We start from the raw sequence: 22,578 nt of genomic DNA on the forward strand, positions 1-22,578 counted from the left end.
CAGTGATTCTATTACAGCGGTCACCTCCAGGTTGAACTGGCGCAGCTTCATCTCTGGCGGACCTACCAGCGAGACTGATCCGGTGAAACTGGTCAAGCGTGCGGCGGCATAGATCTTTGCTCACGGGTGGTGCCTCTGAGAGATCACATGCGCCCGTGCTGCACCGTCTGCACTGGCTCCCCAGTTGAATTCCGAATGGTCTTCAAAGGTATTGGTGTTAACAACAGACCTTACGCGGTCTGGGACATTTTGCGGGACCGTCTGACCCCATATGTCCCGCGTCGGTCTCTGCGTTCCGACGGAGGCCAATCTACAGGAGATCCCATACCCCTCTATGAGTAGGCTAGCCTCCACTGGGGTGGAGACTACGGCCCACAGCCCCTGCCTGATGGAATACTCTTCCTCCAGCTGTCAGACCCTGCGGGACCTACAAAGAGTTCCGCAGACCTGCAAGACTAGGTTATTCCGCCGGGCTTTTGGGGAGGCCTGACTTGCTGATAGGTGCCCATTAACATTTAACAACTGAGATCCGCTGTCCCCATCTTAGGGGAGTTGGGAAGCTAATAGCTGAACGCATAAATCTGTTTTGAAATTGTTTCTGAATTGGGAGCGCTGTTTTTAACTGATGAATTTTTAGTATTTTATTTGTTACCCACTTGTTTGTATTGTGATTGCTTGAACCGCCCTGAATAGCCCTCTGAAGGGCGGTGTAAAAGTGGGGTAGTAAGTAATAATAAATATACTCCACCACATGACTGCGTTGGGTAGCGCCTGAGTCATAAGACCACCCCGCCTGCCCGCCCACCCGATGATACACCCTTTTCATGCTCTTTTTCCTTTCATGCTCCTTTTCCGCCAACCCGATGATACATGCCTTTTCATGCTCCTTTTCCTTCTAACATTGACATTGGGTGACGGAACATTAATAATTTTCTGACTAATTTCTTTGCATTGATAGTAGAACATATGATCCAACAGCCTTATGACACACCAGAAGCCAGGATTTTTTTTTCCAGACAGGGAAATTCACATGTGGTTGGAAATAGGATGATGAAATCTGTACACTGTGAAGAGAAGTCTGGAACATACTGTGCATTTGACAGACCACAACAGAATCACAAGGATTTGACTAGGGTTGGCTTCCGATGAAGAAACTGGTAGAGCTCACCCATTTAGGCCTCATTTTTGTACTGTTTACTATTAGCGATATGCAAACAAAGATGTTTTGTTGGTTTGTTTAATGGCTTGATTTATTTTCTGGCTCATTTCATCAGTTAAACACAAGAAAAAAACCAAATTGGGTACAGTGTAAGAATGTCAACAATAAGTACCACTGTACCGTGGCTGCTTTAAATCTACTACAGAGAATAAACTCAAGTGAAAGTGATTTAAATACCAAAAAGTGCAAATAAGTGTGCAATGATGAATGATGTGCACAATATAGCACAAATAACAAACAGTGCTAATCACAACTCTCATAACCAGGGTCCACACAGTTCACATCACAGATAGATATAGTTCATAATAAATATTGGTACACATAGAGGATCAAGGCAACCAAGCCATAGCGAACAGCATAAATATTATCTTCATAGGATTAGCCAGTAGTCAGAACTCTCAAGTAGACTTTCCTGGTCGGTTGGCAACAAGAACTTGATCCACAGTAAGGTCACATTTTCAGACCAGTACAAGCAGCTCTGTAGATTGTGCAGGAGTAGTATAAGCATAGAGAAAAGCTGCAAGATAAGGTTGACAGAGTTGGTAATCTGCATTTATATTCACATCAAGAAGAGTTCACTAAGAGGTACAGTGGAACCTCGGTTTTCGTTGGTAATCCGTCCGAAAAGAATCGATGAAAACCGAAACCAATGAAAATCGGGGCAAACTTTTCCATAGGAATCAATGTAAATCCAATTAATCCGTTCTAGCCACTCAAAAAAACATACCAAAAGCACATTTTTGGTGAATAAACATTGTGTTTAATGCTGAAAACAGTAACAAACAATAACACTAGGACCAGCGTCAGAGCCAGTGGACCAATGTCGCACCAGAAAGCCGTCCAAAGAGATCTGTTTCTGACTCCTCTTTAAGGTTTGTCTGAAATGGGGCAAGACATTGTCATTAAACAAGTTGCAGGCACGGCCTGCGACAGCTTTGTCCGGGTGATTTTTCTCCACAAACTCCTGCACCTTACTACAGATCAATGAAAACCGAGACAAATTTTTCACTGAAAAATCGATGAAAACTGAAACCGATGAAATCCGAAGGCAATGAAAACTGAGGTTCCACTGTATAATGAGGACCTATCTATCTAGAACAGGGGTAGGGAACCTGCGGCTCAAGAGCCACATGTGGCTCTTCTACCCTTGCACTGCGGCTCCACGAGCTGAGCCACCGACTTCATCCTTTCCTGCCCTGCAGGAAGCAGGGTGGGCGCACCAACTGCCCACGGACGGCTGGGCCGCGCCGCAGGCTTCCCCTCTCGCCCGCCCTGTTGGAGTGGGGCGGGCGCTTTCCTGGCGGACGGCGAGGCCAAGCAGCCGACTTCATCCTTGCCCACCCTGCAGGCGGGCAGGGCGGGCACATCCATGCGCTTCTCAGAATGAGTGGAGTAAAAGGTTAAAAAAACCAATATATACAGTGTTATCTTTATTTTAAATGTCAAAAATTATTTGCGGCTCCAAGTGTTTTCTTTTCCTGTGGAAAACAGGTCCAAATGGCTCTTTGAGTGTTAAAGGTTCCCTACCCCTGATCTAGAACATAATTATCCTGCCCTTCCTCCAAAAAGTTCAAGGAAGATGTGGCTCTTGCCCTCCTCGGCTGCTGAGGCCTGATCCTTCCCGCCTTCCCTTACCTGGTGTTGTCTGACCTGTGCTTTGCCTCAGGTGGCTGGCTGGGGGTCCTAGGAGCTTGCGCACCCACAGTTTGTCTGAGACCTGGCTGTCCCTAGCAACACAACCTCCTTGCCAGTTCTTCCGCAGCCTCCTCCCCTCCACCTGTCCTTGTCCCTCACTCTCTGCTTCTCCTACCCTGTTTCCCCTAATATAAGACATCCCCGAAAAATAAGACGTAGAAGAGGTTTTGCTGAAGTGCGAAATATAAGGCATCCCCTGAAAGTAAGACAGAGCAAAGTTTTTGTTTGGAAGCATGCCCGACGAGCAGAACACAGGAAAAATAAGACATCCCCTGAAAATAAGACATAGCACATCTTTGGGAGCAAAAATTAATATAAGACACTGTCTTGTATTCGGGGAAACACGGTAACAACTTCACTTATCTTTGCACTCCACCTCCTCTCTTTTCCATTATACTCCACAACCACCTCCTCCCTGCCTCTTCTCTTCCCTTAAATCTTCTTCCTCCCTCCTTCCCCCCAATCGCTGGCCTCTGATTCCCCCTGCCCTCTCCCAACCACCCAGGCCTGTCCTTGCCTGGGATTGGCTGGCCACTCCCAGATCCCATCCCCTGTTTGGCTGGCTGAGCGGAGACTCGCTGGGCTGCAGGCTGCCTCTCCTGGAACTGCCAATGTCACTTAGGGTGGTCCTGGCAGCTGCTGGCCCTTCCCAAGGGCCTCAGGCAAGTGAGGCTATGGGACCATGCTTACCAGCTTCCTGGTGCTCGTCTGCACCTCCATCATTGACCCTGGCTTACCCGGGTTCTTGTCGGGCATCCCACGGCTCTGCCCCCAGGCCAAACCATGCGTCCCAGCTTCATCCGGGCGAGCCGGCTCTGCTGCCCTGCTCTTTGGCCGGCTGGGGCCTTTCCCCCTGGCAAGTTGCGAGTGTTGTGGGTGGGGAGACATTCAGGGAAGGAGGATCCCCTGACTCTGGACCGAAGAGTACATGGAACTCTCTTCCTATAGTAAGAAATTCACAAAGCCTTCTTTTCTTTGGAGACATACAATATGTACTTCCATACATACAGTGAGAAACACATAACACATTCTCTCATGTGTCTTGAAATATTGTAAATCCTCTTTCCTTGTAAACATGAAAATATTTAAAAATATATACAAATATTTCACTCTGGTGCCACCATACAAAAACCTTTGCCATTGGTAAATATGGATACATCTATTTCACATTGTTCTCTCATGGAACACTTCTATCCTTGTAGATTTCATCAGATGCTGAAAAAAATGTATTGTAAACAGAAACTTATCCTCTGAAATCAAGGGGAAATTATGGAAAAATAAATCAGGCCAGAAATGTAGTGAATTGTTGAAAACTGATGAAATGACAAGCCACTGTATCCTGGCTAATAATTTAACAACCGGTCCCCCCTCGCGCCCCCCTCGCCACCCACTTATTTGCTGCGGAGGAATTTCTTGTGGAGATGGAGGAGGCAACGGGGCCTTGCTGCCGCTGCTCTGAAAGCCCCCTCATTCCTCTGGGAGAGAGGGTGACAGGGCTTTTAGCTCCTCAGAGCAGCCGGGCAGCAAGGCACCCGGCTATTCTGGGACTCTGAAAACCCCCTCGCTCCCCATCCAGAGACGTTTCTGGGGAAAATGCACCCGGGGCAACAACTGCCCGGACGGCCCCTGCCACCCCCCCATGCCCCACTTACCTCAATGGCAAGGCAAGTGGGCAAGTCAGTGGCAAGGTAAGTGGGGCGTGGGGGGGAGCTGGTACCGGCAAGAAGTTCAGGAGGCCATGGCTTAGCGCCTGAGCCACCCGCTGCCGAGCCACAGCCTGCACCTGCCTCCCCATGCCAACCCATCTTGGACAAGCTAAGTTGGCACGGGGGAGAAGAGGTATGGGGGCAGTTTTGCAGGGGGCCCCCACAGGTAACATCTTCTCCTCCCCCACACTGACCCAGCTCAGACGAACCAAGTTGGTGCAGGGGAGGCGTGGAAGGGGGTTCAAAATCACACCATCTCCTCTCCCACGTGGACCCAGCTCGGATGAACTGGGGCGGCACGGGGAAGCGTGGAGGAAGCAAAATTGCCCCCACACCCCTCCTCCCCCACGCCAACACAACCAGTTCACCGAACTCAACCAAAAATTAGGTATAGGTTCTGTCGAACCGGTGCAAACCAGCTGAATCCTACCACTGCTTGTGTGATTGGTCTATGTGCCATCTTGTGTGATTTTATGAAAGCATTGGGAGCTGGGAGCTGAGTGGCTTTCAGGTCTGTATATATTAGACCAGGTGTCTTCTATTCCATGGATTTTGCGAGTATGTGTGCATATATAAAAAGAGGGATTCTGCACATGGGTGGTTTGACCTTTCTGGGGCCTTTTTTCCCCTTCAGATCTTTTTTCAGGCCTGCTCACCTTCTATGTTTTGAGTGTTCATCTCAATTGGAATGGACAGCATTTTCTGTGAACTGCGCTCTCTAACTCTCTGGGCTTCATCTCTAACGAGGTTGACATCACAAATCTACCTGACAACTCCTGAGGGTAGCCACTGTGCCTGCTTATATTCTACCAGAATAGGATGATCAAGGCATCACCTGTGCTTTCACAGATCTTGTCTTCTGGTTGGCTTATAATGTCTTAACAATGAGAAAGAGGAATGTGTTTCCAGGCTTTTGTTACAGAAGCAATAATGATAATGATAATAATAATAATAATAATAATAATAATAATAATAATAATAATAATAATAATAATAATAATAATAATAATAATAATAATAATAATAAATACAGTGTGGGGTAGAGGATAGAGTATCTGAGTAGGATGTGGGAGGCCCAGGTTTAAATCCCCACTCTGCTATGGTAGCTTGCCAGGCAACCTGGGATCACTTACACAAACTCATCTTAACATGCCTCACAGGATACTTGTGAAGATAAAATGGAGGAAAAGATAACAGTATAAGCCATGGCTCCCCATTGAAGAGAATGTCAGAGTATAAATGAAATAAATAAGTCAAGAGTATGATTAAAGAGCTTCCAGGGGAAGTGTGGTTGTTATTGGGAAAGGAGGACATAAACCAACATGCATGAGTCTATGTTGTTTGTTCTTGTGATAGGTCAAAGTGAGCTATTTCCCCTCCCTTATCATCCTCAGTGCCATCAGTACATACATTTTATACAAGCTGTCCATGGTTTTGGGTCTATGTGTTTTCTGCATGTCTGTGAAGCAATTGTCAACCAGTTCTCTGGCAGTAAACAAACACCCAGGGAGCTTACAATGGATTTCTGGGTGGAATTTATTTGTCTGTTTTGCAAGTGCCAAATGAAGTCTGTTTGCCGACACAATCAACAGAAGCAGTCATGGCCCTGGCAATCATGCTTTTGCACGGTTTTTACAGCTGCTTTCCACAAATTACTGTTTTATCTCATTGTTTTCTATTTATTCAATGTTCTATTCTGTACAAGCAGGAAATGTCTTTAAAAAGAGGAGGGAAATCCATTTTATTCTTCAAGAGCAGCTGACCAGATAACATCACATTTCTAGACACTCTTTTGCACTGGGAAAAGGGAGGGGCTGAAGAAGTGATTGATGTGGAGTTTCAAATACGCCTGGATAACATCAGATTTTCCTAGACTGCACAATTGTCTTACTTGCTTGTGGTAATAAGTAATGAGTTGTGACTTGTATTAAAGGTCTGTTCTGGCTGGACCCTAAAGACCTTGAAAACTTGCAAAAACACATATAGGTCCTTTCCGCACAGCAAATGTAAAGCGGGTTGCAGCTGGGATAAATTAATCTGGCATGGCCCCAGGCCATTCCCATGGCTGGCCATCCTGCAGCCAGCGAGTTAATTGGCCAGGGCGCGCACCTTTGCACAAAGGTGCATATTATTATTTTTTTAATTTACCTTCCACAGATGCGTTGCTATGAAGGAATGCATGAGTGAACCCCCACAGTCATGCTGTCTGACGTCATGACCCTTTATGGCAACCCAGATGAGCACCGGGATTTTTTTTTAAGTAACGCACATCCGAATAAAGCTCCTCCCTGTCCAGCTGTTCACTCAGAAGTGGCTGCAACCCGGGATTTTAAAAAAGAATCACGGATAGTCCGATTCTTGAATAATCCATTTGGGGGGAAATAACACGGGGCAGACTCACTTTAGGGGTGGGATCCATGTGAAGTTCCCCTCTAGAATGTGCTTTTTTACCGTTGTTATCCCAATATGGCTCTGGAGTCAGTTTTGACAATAATTGCTTAAATTGTATTAGAAATCATGCATTCTTTTTCCAGATGTTTAACACTGGATCTGTGGCCCACTGAATGAGGAGACTTACTCTGGAAGAGAATGTCTAATGAAGTTGGCCAAATCTGAAAATACTTAAATCTGGTGACTGGTTCTATGAATGGACAAGACAGATTTGTCTACAAACCTAGACACCAAATACACCAAATTTACACCAAATATGCATATTGTTCTTCATTCTTGGACTTGGAACAGTTCCTAGAACGTTCCTGTCCTGTGTTTATAGTAAATCAGTTTGCAGCAGGAATCCCAAACCTGCTCATGCAACGAGGTTCACACTCCAGGTTGCTCTGATTCTAAACTCACACTGATGGTGGCAGAAATATCTGTTTCTTCAATAGAGATTTCACCCACACTCAAATACTACATGGCACGTGTAGTATTGTGGCACAGCCTGTGCTATTGATGGAATGTGATTGATTGACATACCCTATGAAAACAACACTTCCTCTCTTCACTCATGTGCTATTCTGGATGACTCAGGTTAGACCTGATTCAGATGTAGGCATGTACTTAAGCCCTAAGCATCTAATTAGCTGTACTATATCAGATCATTTAATTCCTGGCAAGAGCTGTACCTCAACAATATTTTTCGATTCATTGTGGGTCTAGTATTCAAATTACACTATTAGAGAATTTTTGCTTCTAGTTCATTTTAACATGTTAACTACCGTATATACCGGCGTATAAGACGACTGGGCATATAAGACGACCCCCCCACTTTTCCAGTTAAAATATAGAGTACCACCCGCTCAGTACCACCCGCTCAGTACCTGGCGTATAAGACGACCCCAGACTTTACAGATGATTTTCCAGGGTTCAAAAGTAGTCTTATACGCCAGTATATACAGTATTTTACAATATTTAACATTGACAAACTCAATACATTTTTTACCATACGTTAATGCTACATAGATAATTAAAGATATCAATTATGACTCTATAAAAATATCTTACCCAAAGATAAACCAGGTCACAAGCAAGGAGCCCCATTTAGAATTAGTTCAATTCAGTTTCCATATTTATATGTTTTAAAATTGTTTCCTAATAAAATCTAGCTGTCCCACTTGATAAGGGTGCGCATTCATGTGGCTAATGATCTTATAACACCATACAAAGTTATTGGTAGTTGAATATCTTCTTACAATATAGAAAACTGTTAGTTCTTGATAGTTTTTATCTTAAAGTCTATTTCAAAATAGTGATTACAAGTTTCTCATGCACATGACTGTCCGTTTGCCCTCAACCAATACACCCCATCTTTGAACAATACAGTTGAATGATATGTTATTAGTGCTACATAATTTGCTATTGATGTGGATTAGACTATTTCTAATCAACCAAATTAATTCCTTTTTTCTTGCCCTTCTGCAAGGCTATTCTGTTCTGGATCTCTTTTGGTACACTTTGTGGAGAGGCCATGCCCCTTTTTTCCCAATGTGCAGAAACATTCTCCAGGATGCTTTTGGTCAAGTCCAGCAACTGTTCTCCTATATTCTTGGCCATGTCAACCATAACCATGATAGTAGTTTCAATGCTGTCGTTGTGCAATTTAGTGTTGGATGTTGCCTAAATGCAGTTCTGCATTCTCCCTTTAAATGCTGAAAAATGAGTTTAATGTTTCTGGGAAATCTGACCACATGGCCTTTGCAATGCTTTTCACTCTTTTGGGAAACGAAGATGCTATACCACAATCAGTAACATCCTAAAATATCCACTTCCTATGTTGAAAATACCTGCATTCACCTGACGAAGAGATTTTTCAACTGTAGGGAAAAGAATCTGGGAAAAGACTGAGCTTTTCCACTCACTTTTGGTACTTAAATAAATCCAGTTTGAAGAGGAAATATGGAGAATGTACTTGTTTGTGTTATTTCTCACTGAAGCTCAAGGAAGATTACAGTGTAGATCCATACAGTCTATAGTAGGGCATCCAATAAACAATGTAATAGGATTAGGAGTGTGGAAATTAAAAGCAGTGAAGGATAATACATACTTGAAGCTATGTACACTGTTCTAAGTTATTTTGGTTGAGCCTAATGAAAAGTATTATGTAGCTGTTGTGTTTGAATTTTGCTTTATACTAATGCAGTTTCATGCAACCTCTTTCTATTTGAGAAGATGCATTTCTCACTGTGCTTATATGGGAGTGATGGTGAACATATGGCACGGGTGCCAAAGGTGGCACTCAGAGCCCTCTCTGTGGGCACGCACACATAGAATTAGTCATGTGAGGGTGGAAAATCACCTCCCCCACATACACTCATCTAGGCTGGCCTGGGCCACTGAGCACGACATGTAAGCACTGCAGTGAGCAGGGAAGACTCGGCTCGTGGGCCTAGTGCCTGTGCTCCGGGTGGCTGCTGCCCCGGGGGGAGGGGCGCAGAGGGGCCAGAGATGCCAGAGAGGCACAGAGCGGTGCGCATGGGACTTGCTGGGTCCTACAGCAGGCTGGCCCCTGCTCGAGCGGTGGGGCGGAGGAAGAGAGAGCCAACCATTTTTTCTAAACTAAAACTTCAGTATTCAAGTTAAATTGCCGGGTTGGCACTTTGCCATAAATTAGTGGGCTTTGGGTTGCAATTTGGGCACTCGATCTCAAAAAGGTTTGCCATCACTGTTATATGGTAACAGTGAAGTGTAATACCTAAAACCACCACTAGAGGATGCTTCAAACCATAACTTTCATTCTGAATTTTACTAGTTTTCCTCAGCCATTTATGTAAAGAATTGATTCATGTTAAAATTTAGGCACCAAGATATGTTCAACATTTTTGAAATGAAAGACACTCTACCACAATAAAACCTCATTATTAACATGGTGTTTTTGAAGCAAATTCAACTGAAATCAGTAACTTATGTATGCAATAACATAAATATTTTTAATTGTTCGATAAAAGTTGTGTGTTCCTTTCTCTAGTATAGAGAAATAACTTCATGTTATAGTATAGAGAAATAACTTCACATTATTTTAAACAGAAACCATGAGAAATCTTGACTATGTTTTAGGAGAAATCTGTTCCAGTCAGAATTAAAAATGTGTAATTCCGGACCAACTTTTTCAGAACAAGTTTGTTTGTAGTAAACTGCAATACTACTGTGTTGAACTGAAACCTGGTTTTGCCTTACTACCTGAATATCTAGTTACCTTGGTCAGTTTCAGCTACACTGAAACTGCTCATAGAAATATGAACTGTATCTTAAGCATAGTAACACAGCACAATGTACAGCCTTTAAAGTGAATGGACTAATACACTAAGAGAAAATATGTAAATACTTCCCCAAATACTTGGGAGACAAAATCAAAAGTGACTAAATATCAATGTTTCATCCACGCTAACATGTAAAATATTTTTAAAACCTATATTCTGACTTGATTTGCTGGAGACAACACCAGAGTTCCTCAAGTGATTTCTACCACTGAAGTTTACTTGCTGTTTTTTTGGTGCACATAAATCACCAGTAGTTTCCTGAGTCAGGCTGCAATATTGTGCAGAATGTATTGTCGAAGGCTTTCACAGCCAGATTCAACTGGTTATTGTGGGTTTTCCGGGCTGTGTGGCTGTGGTCTGGACACTGTGTGTAACAGACTTCCCTCTGTGATACACCTCTGAAGATGCCATTCACAGATGCAGGTGAAACATTAGGAACAAGATCTACCACACACCCAGGAAAAACCACCGCAACTAATTGTGCAGAATGCTTGACTCATATTGGAGAGTAAATAGCTGACTTTACAAAGCACACAGATATCAGTTAAAGAAAGGCAAAAACCATAGTATATTATTCACCACTATAAAATTAAAAATGTGGAAACGTTTGATTAGCCCTTACTCGGATATGTATCGCTGAAGGGCAACTTATGTCATCGAGGCAAACCTGTTAAAATGAGAAAATAAGCAATGTGGGATCATTTTCCATCTGAGGACTTTTATGAGGATTGCTAGAGAGATTTCAAGAGTTGTCCATACATGCTGTATTCATGTAGAGCTGATAAGGCAACTGACATTTCCAACAGAGAACGCGAGAGAGCATTGTGTATCTCATTCATGCACCTCACTTCAAGTGAAATGCATGAGTCATACTTCTGCATATTAGGCTGGAAGCATGAAAAGATTTTTTGTTTCCAGTTCTCTCTCTTTAGATCCTTAATTAAGTCCATGGATACCAATTCAACTGCAAGATTACCCTTTTTACTCTTCACCTGTGGCCATTTTCTCAAGTAGGCCCCTACCAGAAGTGTGCCCTTTTTGTTCGAAAATCTTTTTTTCTGCATTGCAGCACCTCTTTAAAACATATTTCTTCAACGCAGCTTTTTTCATTTACTTTCCTTTTTCCTTCCCTTCCCTTTAAAAGAGATGGTTGCCCATGGGCAAGTCCTATTTACTTTTAATGTTTATAAGTCCTCAGCAATGCTAGGCATCTTATAAATGCACATTATACCTGTACCAGCTATGCATCTGTAACCCCCATGCCCAGAATGGGTTGAACCTGTAAGGTGGTGGAGACTCAGAGCAGCAGAAAGGCTGCAGAGCTCTTTGGAGAAGACAAGGCTACCAGACTCGGACCTTGATTTCTATAAGCCCTTAACACCTTGTTAAGGGTTTCTTTTTGTGGTTGTAATGGGTGAGAGTTCTCCTGGAAACCTTCATCATGTTGCATCCTGTTCATCAAGCCCTTGGAGTCTTCAGGAGCCAACCCACTTGCAAAGAAGAATTGGACTTGGCAGTATCAGTAGACTGTAACTAGAAGGACTTGAAATGCAACCTGAACAGGACCTTGAATTGCAATGTTAAATGTTGATGTTTAATGTTATTTGTAAAGAGAAGTAAACTGTTTTGTTTAAATTTGGTTCTTTGCAACTCCTTCCAAGTACTGCCCCACAGAACCCACAAGCTGAGGTTACACATCCTCCAAGTATGTTTCCAATGATGTTCTTATTTAGTTATGAGTGGCACTTTCAAATACTTGTAAGAGGCATATAATTCCCCCCTGACCCCTAATTTATGTTTGCCTTCCCTGAAAGCGCCCATGGCCTCTCCCCTTTTCCTACATCCTTTTCGCCTTTCCACCCAGCAGCCGATCTATCTTTATCTGCCCCCCCCTTTCAGGTTTCTCTCCCCCACCCACACAGCCTTCATCTAGAAAAACTACATTCCAGTTTTGTCGTTCCAGCCACTGGGTCAGGCTCACTTGCATGACAGGGAACCCTCAAGGACCTGTGGAGAGGGCACCTCACTTTTTCCTTATCTTCCTTTCCCCATTATTTTCCCTTTCCCTCTTCCTGGCAACCCCCATATCCTCTTTTCTTTCATTATCTCCTTCTCTCCTTCTCAGCCATTCACTAACCTACTTTTTCTCTGTCCTGCCTCCCATCTTCAGCTATATTATTTATTTATATGTAGACTCCATGTTTATCCACTGGGGCGACCCAAACAACTTACATTGTTTTTATCTCCTCCTTTCTATCATCACAAGAACTCTGTGAAGTTGGTTCGACTGAAAGTATATGAATGGTCTAGAATCATCCAAGGTTTTCAAGGCAAGAGACTACCAGAGGTGGATTGTCATTGCCTTTCTCTTTATAACTGTGCTGTTATTCCTTGGTGGTAGAATCATAGAGTTGGAAGGACCATACAAGCCATTTAGTCCAATTTTCCTGCTCAATACAGGATCAGCCTAAAGCATCCCTAATAAGTATGAGTTCAGCTGCTGCTTGAAAACTGCCAGAGAGTGGGAGCTCACCTCTTTTGGTCTCCCATCTAAGTACTAACCAGGGCTAACCTTCTTAGCTTTTGAGATCTGGTGAGAACTGGCTCACCTGGGCCATCCAAATCAAGGCTCTTTCTCTTTAGCACAGCTGTATTCACTGTGTCAAATATTTTAATTCAATCAGGGATCTTGCAACAAGGACTTGTGGAAAGGAGGGTATCTCATTTCCCCACCCTGTATTATTTTATCTTTCCCTGTCCAGAAAGCCCCCATAGCCTCTCCCCTTTTCCTTTCCACCCAACAGCCAACCTACCTTTATCTGCCTGCCCATCTACAGTGTCTATCCTCTCCTCCTGCACCCAGCAGCTTGTGTCTGTGAAAAATATGACCCAATTGTATAGTGCTGGCTGCTGGGCCAGGCACACTTCTGTGGTTAAGAATCCACAAGGACTTGTGTCACCTTTTTGCCTCCCCACTCTTTCTGTCCTCCTGGCAATATCCATTTCTTCACCCCTTTCCCAGACTTATTGTCTCCTTCTCACCCATTCACTAACTTTTCTGCCTCCCATCTTCAGTTATATTTATTAACTTCATTTGTATCCTGCTTTTCTCCACAATGGGGACTGATAGGCACAGGGCAATAGCCCTGCCCTTGAGGCAAAAGCCGGTTACCAATAACCATCCAAAAGCTTCTTCAGTGTTCAGAGTTTTATTTATTAGTGTTCTTTCAGCTGGGAACTCTTCTCTGTTAGCAGGGAGGTTCAAAGGGGCTGTTGTTTGTGTAACAAAATTGATACCCTCTTACAATCATCCCTCCTTGTCTTTTGCCCATTGGCTGGGTCAAACTGCCCATCACGTTACCAATTCTTCTTCCCTCCCTAAAGCCCACCTTGCTTTCTACAATTGGGCATATATTCTTTATGTCATCCTGCCCCGTTCAGAGATTTTGGTTGCTATATCAACGCCTCTATGCCACCCTTATCAAATGTTTTCTGAGCTTCTGCTTTCTTATCTCTACTGAGGGGCCCTGTTTTCCCAAACCTTTTGAAAAGCTCAGGCTGTTTCCACACGGCCACGAGTGGGGTTGGGTCGGCGTACACGACACCGACCCAACCCCCCCTGGGACCGTTTGCACAAACGGTCCCAGAAACAACTGGGAAGACGGTGCTGTGGAGCGCCGTCACCCGGTCGACCTACTGTCACGGTGGCCATCCGGCGTGTCTCCGAGGCCTGGGGACACGCTGGACGGCCGCAGCGACGGTAGGCCGACAATTAAAAGGGGGGAGGGAAGGCACCTTCGAGCCGCTGCCATTCGCATGGCAGCGGCTCGAAGCTGCCATTTCCCGTAAACCTCGCTTGGGAAGCGAGGTCGGAAAACGGTGGCTTTGCGCCACTCGGGAGGTGCGAGGGCAGCGCGGCTGTGCAGCAGCTGCGCCCCCCGTGCGAACAGCTCCCTGGGGACGGCGTTTTTGCCATCCCCAGGGCGCTGTTTCTGGCCCGTGCGGAAAGGGCCTCAGTGTCAGGTTGCCCCATGAGTTTCGTTTCTTCCAACTAAAGTAAGTTTCTGAAGTGCTTGGTGCCGCCAGCAGCCAGGCCTAAGTAAGTCATGCAAATTAGGTGGTAGCAACATCCAGTGGTTCCTGGCCCTGACGAGTCTTCCCTCAAAGGTAAAAAAAGCCCTAGAAGGGGCCTGCCTTTCCCCTGCCTTTTACTGAAAGCAAGCAAACCTGGAATGTTGACAAAACTGTTGTGGTTGGCCACCCATTTCATAAAGTTACAGCCATCCTTTTCACCTTGGGGTGGGGAGTGCTTTTTACCCACAGTGCCTTTAAAAAAGAAGAAGAATTCATATGTTTTTCAGTTTTGCAGGATTTTTCCCAGTCCACTGTCTGGATTCAAGTATCCTTATATTTAGCTGGGTTGAGAATAACTTGTGATTGACAAGGCAGATTGTCTGGACAGTTTCATAGCCAGGAGACATCCAGCAAATCTGACCTCTCTAGACCTAGACATCCTGGTGTTGTATTTGTTTGCAGGAAAAAATACCCAATCTCTGTCCACAGCTGAATAACCAGACAACTACTAAACTGCTGTGTGGGAAGGTGTTTTTGTTGCTCTTAACAGCTTGACTCACAGAGCAGTGAGGGTCAGCTTCAGCTCCGACCCTGTTGTAGGGAATGATCACAATTGCTTAGCATCGAATTCAGTAGGGAGAGGATGACTAAGTTTGCTGTTGCTGGGTAGGCACAGCTTCTTCCTTCAAATGATTTATAGTAAAAGCACAAAGCAATAAAAAGTTTGCTTGCTTCAACGGATCGCTCTTCTTAATGCTATGAGAATGTCCACATACACACTTTCTCAAATGACAGCTAATGACATGGTAGCTTTTTATAAACAAACATCGAACGTGTATGACCTCTTGGAAACTCCCCACACCTGTGTAGTTCATTGGAAGTTATTAATCCCATCTTTTATCATGCTCTTGCCCAGTCTCTCTGACGCAGTTCGTAAGGGGATGTTATTCACTGTTCTTAGAGCAGGAAAATGTAATATGATGAACTCTTGGCCAGAGCACTTTAAAAGAATAAATTACACTTTGTTTGGAAAATGAATGAGAGTGCTTCTGAAGCTCACCAGGCTACTGAAATATGAACATGTTTGGTCATCAAGGAGATGAATGAATGAATAATGCATGAGCTCATTTGGCTGGGACACGTGTCAGCTGCGTTTCCAGTTCAAGAGGGATTTATTAAAATGGGGATTGGCTCCTCTCCTCTTTTCTCATTGCCACACTGTTTATGACTCATATGTCTTTCATGGAAGCTCTATTCCTTTGGAGCCTATGCTTTTTATTTTTCGAGAGGCAGTTGTTCTGAAAAGATGTAATTATTGTAAACATCACCATGTGACATGGCAAGGTTGATGGGCAGGTTACATAGTAAAGAAGTGTGGGATTAGTTCAACTATACATGAGCAACATCGCCCATTTCGAAGCAGTAATGGTGGGTGATAAAATTTACTCCATATTTATTCCTTATCTCAGTACTATTTAGTGGAACTTTTGTCATAATTAAGGGGCTTTCTCAACTCTGTGCCTCAGGGTGACTTAAGGGAACTCTGTGTATCCCTTGGGAGCCTGTTTGCTAAGCTCTTATCCAAATAATATTGCCCACATCCTCTCTGATTGTATGTATTTTTTTTTCAAATGTAGACACATCTTTCTACTCTAAGAAACATTTGGAATAGTTTTCAGTGCATTAAAGCAAAACCAATGAAAACACAAATATAATCAGAACAGGAACATTAAACAGAAGTGTTGTGTAGTAGTTTAGAGTGGTGGGCTCTACTCTAGAAAACAAGGTTTGATTCCCTGTTCCTGTACATGAGTGGTGGACTCTAATCTGGTGAACCAGGTTTGTTTCCACATTCCTTCCCATGACGCTTGCTGGATGACCTTAGGCCAGTGGTGGCGAACCTTTGGCACTCCAGATGTTATAGACTACAATTCCCATCAGCCCCTGCCAACATGGCCAATTGGCCATGCTGGCAGAGAGGCTGGAGAACTCGAATCCATATCTGGAGTGGGTCTCCAAACTTTCTCTTAGAACTCTCTCAGCCCAACAGACCTCAAAGGTGCCTGTTAAGGGGAGGGGAGGGGAAGGGAAGGTGATTGTAAGCTGCTTGGAGACTCAGATGTGGTAAGATATCATCCCAGTGGTATTGCCATAGTTCCATTATGTATGAAATAAGCACTCTCCTGATAACTGGTAGGCATGCTGAAAACTTTGACACTTGGTTTCTCGACAAACTTGATGATGCAGGAGATGATCTCATAATTAGAGATACTATGAATTTGGCCCAGATGTTTTTACAGATGTGTTATAAGATGTTGATCATACCATTCACTTGTCCCCATTCTCTATATTTTAGAAGTGCTAGGAGGTTCATTCATTTTTCATATCTGTATACTACTTCTCAAATGTGCTCCTATATGTGGATATCTAAATCTTTGGATCAGGGCCACATCTACCCAAGACAGATATGGAGAGGCAGAAAGAAAGAGAATTTGGGGGCAGAAAGGGAAAGTGATGGCTTAGGGGCAGAGGGAGTGGCAGGCATGGGTGAGAGGCTAAGAGACAGGGTGGCAGAATGGAGAAAGAATGAGAGACAGAGATGTAGGGGGAGAGAGGAGGAAACAGTAGGGAAAATGCCACACCTCTCAGCAAGTTTCCTGCAGGTTCCACTTGTTCAATATAAAAGAAATATGAGAGTGTGCTTTTCATCCATATGTCAATAATATTCCATCGTTTAATTAATGTAGACGCCTGCATGGGCCCTGAAAGCAATTTCGAAAAAAAGAGAGTACACAAGAATGTTCAAGCAACTAATCCTCAAATTATTGCTGAAGGTATTGTGTATAGCAAAGACTATAATTTTTAAAATACTTTACAGTAAGTAATGCACAGCATAGAGCTGTAAATCATACAACTGGCAGTCAGTATAGTTTATTTATGGAAAGCAACATGGACAGAATACACACTTTATTATGCTTCCCACATCCACAAGGAAGAAGCAGCAACTAGAAGAGTCCCATACCCACCAACTTTTAATAGAGGAAAATAGGGATGTTCGTGGAATAATAATTAGGTATGTGCATGCGTCAAAAAGGAACCAATCAAGACTCAAACAGAAAATGCTCCATTTGTCATATTCTATCACACCATTTAAGTGAAATCAGATTACCATGCTTATCAAACCTTATACAATACCACAGTAAAACTTGCATATTTTCTATATTGTGTGTCATTAAGTTGCAGTTGACTTGTGGGAACCCCAGCAGGGGGCTTTCAAGGCAAGAGAGAAACAGGCAGGAAAGGGGGGGGGGAGTGAACAGGCAAAGAGGAAAGTAAGCATAGACGAGTACATAGGAAATGTAATCTTCCCTCTGCTACAAGTTCTCTTATAGCAGTGGTTCTCAACCTGGTGGTCGGGACCCCTTTGGGGGTCAAACGACCTTTTCACAGGGGTCGCCTAAGACTCTCTGCATCAGTGTTCTCCATCTGTAAAATGGATAAATGTTAGGGTTGGGGGTCATCACAGCATGAAGAACTGTATTAAAGGGTCACGGCACTAGGAAGGTTGAGAACCACTGTCTTACAGTATTCTAAAATTCATAAATCTGGCCAAACTGTTATCTAGAAAAACAGGCAAAATGCTTATAAAACAGTTCCTTCAACCCCCTGATCCCTTGCCAGTGCCTATGCCGATCCCAAAAGAATTAATAGATGGGGTAAATGCCCAACCACAGATACCAGCAGTAGTGCTCAGGCACTGGCCAGTCACTGCAGTCTGGGCATTCTGAACCCTGAAAAGGGCAGCCCTGGGCATGACACGGGGGAGAGTGAAAATCTAGACCTGGAGGAGACGCTTAGACAACAATAGCAGGTAGACTGGAACAGTAGGCAGATGGATGCTAGTATTTTTATGTTTCCTATACTCAATATTTTAGTTACTTCATTTGTTTCTTTTAACATATTTTCACTCAGTTTTTCCTCTAAGGAGCTCAGAATTTTGCTCCTTATCTAAAGTCAGAGGGCAGCTTTTGAAATGAACAAAATTATTTATTCTCAAAGTAGAAATCCCCCCCCCCCTCACTCCAATGCCCAAGACTATTTTAGTTCACTGGCTACAAACGTTGACTTCACAATCATTACCTGGCCAACATTTAATGTAAAACTGGACTCTAGTCAGAAAGGTTAAGAGTGTGGAACAAGGTCAGAAGCTTGACCATTGGCAGACTTTAAGAAAGCACATTGAGCTATCAAGTTGTGAAAGTGAAGGTTATTGTCTTTATTCAAAAGTAATGAGATTATCGGTGAAGGTAGATTGTTGAAGGAAATCCTCTTCAGGCAGATTCAAAGTGCCGCTCAAACTATTAACATCATTTTCTGGGATTGAAACAACCTGGCTTGCCCACCTGGTACGCCACTTATATTCACACAGGACCCAATGCCTTCTTGCTGCTTTTAGGGTTGCCAAATCCAGGTTTGGGAATTTCTGGAGATTAGGGGTAGAGCCTGAGGAAGGCAGGACTTGGGAGGGGAGACCACAAGGGGGTATAATGCCACAGAGTCCACCCTCCAGTCATTTTCTCCAGGGAAACTGTTCTCTGTAATCTGGGGATCAGTTGTAATTTTGGGATATCTCCAGGCCCCATCTGGAAGCTGGCAACCATACATTACATAGAATCTAGTGCTGTTCAGGAGCTTCCAGCAGTCCAACAACTGCTTTGGGGAGGTCCAGGCCCTAGGGCAGAGGTGGGATCCAACCAGTTCTCACCACTTCTCTAGAAGTGGTTACTAATTTTTTCTGAGTGCCGAGAAGGGGTTACTAAAGCAGCCTCCCTGCCCAATAGGGACTGGAGGTGTGTGTGTGCAGCGGCGCCATTGTTTGAATCCCTCCACCATTGGAACCTGTTATTAACATTTTTGGATCCCACCACTGCCCTAGGGGATTGTAAGGGCTTGGTGTAGAACAGGGGTCCCCAAACTTTTTAAACAGGGGGCCAGTTCACGCATGGCCAGAGCCCAGCTGGGGGCCGGACCAAGTGCCGCCCATGGGGGGGCATCGATCCGCCCTCGACCAGCCCCTGGCCGAGCCCCCCACCCCCGCGGTCCCCTTCCAATCCGGCCCTGAAGCTCCGCCACCTTTCTCTCTCCCCCCTTTACTGCCCGGACTGAGCTACGGTCCCTCCGGACGCTTGGAAGGAATGAACAGCTATTGTAGCCCGCTTTGAGGTTGCCGAACCTGGGGTCGGGTGTTAAACCCAGGCCGCCTGAGTTTGGTTAATTTCGAGCCCTGAAAGAATATTGAGTGATTCCAGCGTCGAGGACCATACTGCGGGTAAGGGGGGGAGAGAAAGGCAGCTCTGTCGCCTTTCCCCTTGTTGCATTGGTACGTCCCCTCTGGCCACTTCTGAATGAGCAGAGTCGTCAGCTTGAGGCATTTGAACCTGGGAATTGGAATTGCCAAACTCCAGGGCCGCCTGGTTTAGCACCGATATAAGCAACCTCGACGAATTTCTCCCAAAGAAGGAAAGAACTCTGCAGCTGTCCCCCTTGCTGCATTGATACGGTCCCTCAGCACTTGGAATGAGCAGTGAAATTAAGCGGGGCTGTTTGTAAACCTGGGGGAAGAAAGGAGATGGAGAAGGGGGAGATCCGCTTCTGCCCAGAAGCGGGCCGGATAAATGTTCCTCTCACGGGGGCCTGATTTGGCCTCCGGGTCAGGGGCTTCAGGCAAGGACCCCTGGTGTAGAATATTCTACACAGTTTTTTGGATAATACCCACAAATTCTTTAAAAAGTGATTAAGCGTTCTCTGCAGTGTATCGAGACTTCAAGGGTGCGGCCCCTCACATATCATTTTAAACTAGTTGTCATCTGTTATTGGCTGAACTCCATGTGAAGCAACTTAGAAACGGAGGTTGTTTGAGACAACATTTTTAAAACTGTTTCTGAGCCACGTCTGAAGTGCTCTGCCCATTAAAACCATGCCACTGATACTTTGAACACTACACTAGAGCAAGTCAGAAGCACAAATAACACCTGGAAGCAGACAAAAGGTTTTCTTTTTTTAAAAAAAAATGGCTCAGCCTCATTTTGCAAGCAGGACACAAGCAACTTTATTTGAAAAAGCAAATAAAATCTGTTAGCAGCTGGGAGCCAAGACAGTTGTGTCTGAAATGGACACAAAAAATCCATTAGTAACTGGCAGCTCAAATGGATTGCAAAGTCTGTTTGAAAGAGGCCCTGTATTCCCTCATAATTTTTGCAGCCATAAATCAAAATTAAAAAATAGATAAAATATTGTAGACCACACAGTTGAGAGTTACCCCCAAAGTCTTCAATACATGAATGGATGGAAAGTCTTTATGGCAGAAAAACGTAGGAAAGTAAAGCGCAAGTTAGCTTCATAAAGTATCAGAAGAGATGGTCTTTTAAAAAACATTCTCTGAACCCAACAAACACGGAAGAATTTGCTTGAAACATTTGGTAAATATCAGGGAAGAGATGAGAGGGAGGAAGTGTTCAGTCAGTCTGTTTCCTGTTATAGTTGCATGTTTCAGACATGTAAGTTTTCTGGAGTCTAAGCTGTTCATTTCTGTCAGTGACAGTTATCTTGTATTTGTAGTGCTACACCTCAGATGTTGTTGATTTACTCTTTCTTAGCAAGAATCAGCAACAATGGCTTGCCAAATAGAAGAAAGATTTTTCAAGCAGCACAAAAAAGCAAGTGTTAGTGAAAATCTTGTGACAGGTACACCTCCCACACACATTTTTAGAAGCATTTGTTGCTAGTGATACCTCTGAAATCCTAATATTTCACATTCTGGTTAGCCATCAAGTCTGATGTTTAGTAAATGTGTGATTTTTTTTTAAAAGATCCTGCTGGAAAACAGTCACTGTCATGCAGTCAGTGGACATCATCTTCCAGTTAAGGGCAACATGCTTGGGATGTTCTCCTACTATATTATGAAGAAATTGGTATAATCTTCTGATTAAATTATAACTGATTTTTGTTTCTTTGAGACTGAAAATAGAAACATCAACGGTGGGTATGATGGAAGAATCAGTTTGCATGCCCACCAGCAAAACTGATGCATTTCCAGTTCAACTAGCATTTTCATGAGATGGGATGCTATGGAGCAGGCCAAGAACTGACATGTCCCATCAAAACAATTATTCTGGAGTGCTAAAAGAGAAGCCAGTCAGGGGGGTGGGGCATTCATATTTCCCCATAAACCTTTTAGTCCTCATTCACAAACAAAATTTAAATGCACACAGTTGCAATCTGCATATTCTCTTACTATGATTTTATCTCTCCCCTCCCTGCAACCTGCATTACATTTTCTGTTGATTTATCTTTCTGTCTGCCAAAATGTAGATTGCAAGCTCCTTGCAGGGATTTTTCTTTCTTTCTCATGTCAATCTGTAAAAAGTTCTGTGTATCAATGGCATGACATAAATTACCACCACTGTCATCACCAGCCTCAACAGGTGAGTTACATATACATTGTATAAAAGTTAAATGGGTTGGATCCATAGGTGCCCTGCCAAACAGAGAGTCCTTCTATGACAAAAAGGGCACCTTCAGGAGATACTGGTGATTTTGTTGACAGGGAAAGTTCCCAGTGGCTCACAATCCTAGAGGACAACTGGGAGCAAGTGGAGCCAAGCTCCAGGAGCACTGCTAACGTTGCAGGTGCCAACAGGAGTGTCGACTAACGTGTTTCTGCTACTGGTTGGCAGATTTTGTATATCTCCACATTTATATATTTCTTCATTTTCATAAACATGTATATATTTACATATACATTTATATATTTCCAATACACTTTTAGCACAACAAAATTGAATTATTTAATCAATAGTCAAAAAGAGGAGGGCCGGGAAAGCACTGAAAGTCTTTCTGCTGACCATGGAGTCAAACTGCAGGATCAATGAAGACAAGGGCCAAGTTGGTAGAAACACAGCAGCCCCCTGACGCTTGGACATCTTGCCCACTTGGCACCCCTAGGCTCTTTATTTAGGGCACCAGAGGGTGGGGCAGCACTAGGAGCACCCCTGGTTGCCACGCTGTCTTCATGGCTGGTTGGCCAGCAGCTTACATTGTGCCACAGTTGGCTGGTTTGCCAGCCAAC

This window comes from Sphaerodactylus townsendi, linkage group LG09 (genome assembly GCF_021028975.2).
Source record: "Sphaerodactylus townsendi isolate TG3544 linkage group LG09, MPM_Stown_v2.3, whole genome shotgun sequence".
Classification (NCBI taxonomy): Eukaryota; Metazoa; Chordata; class Lepidosauria; order Squamata; family Sphaerodactylidae; genus Sphaerodactylus; species Sphaerodactylus townsendi.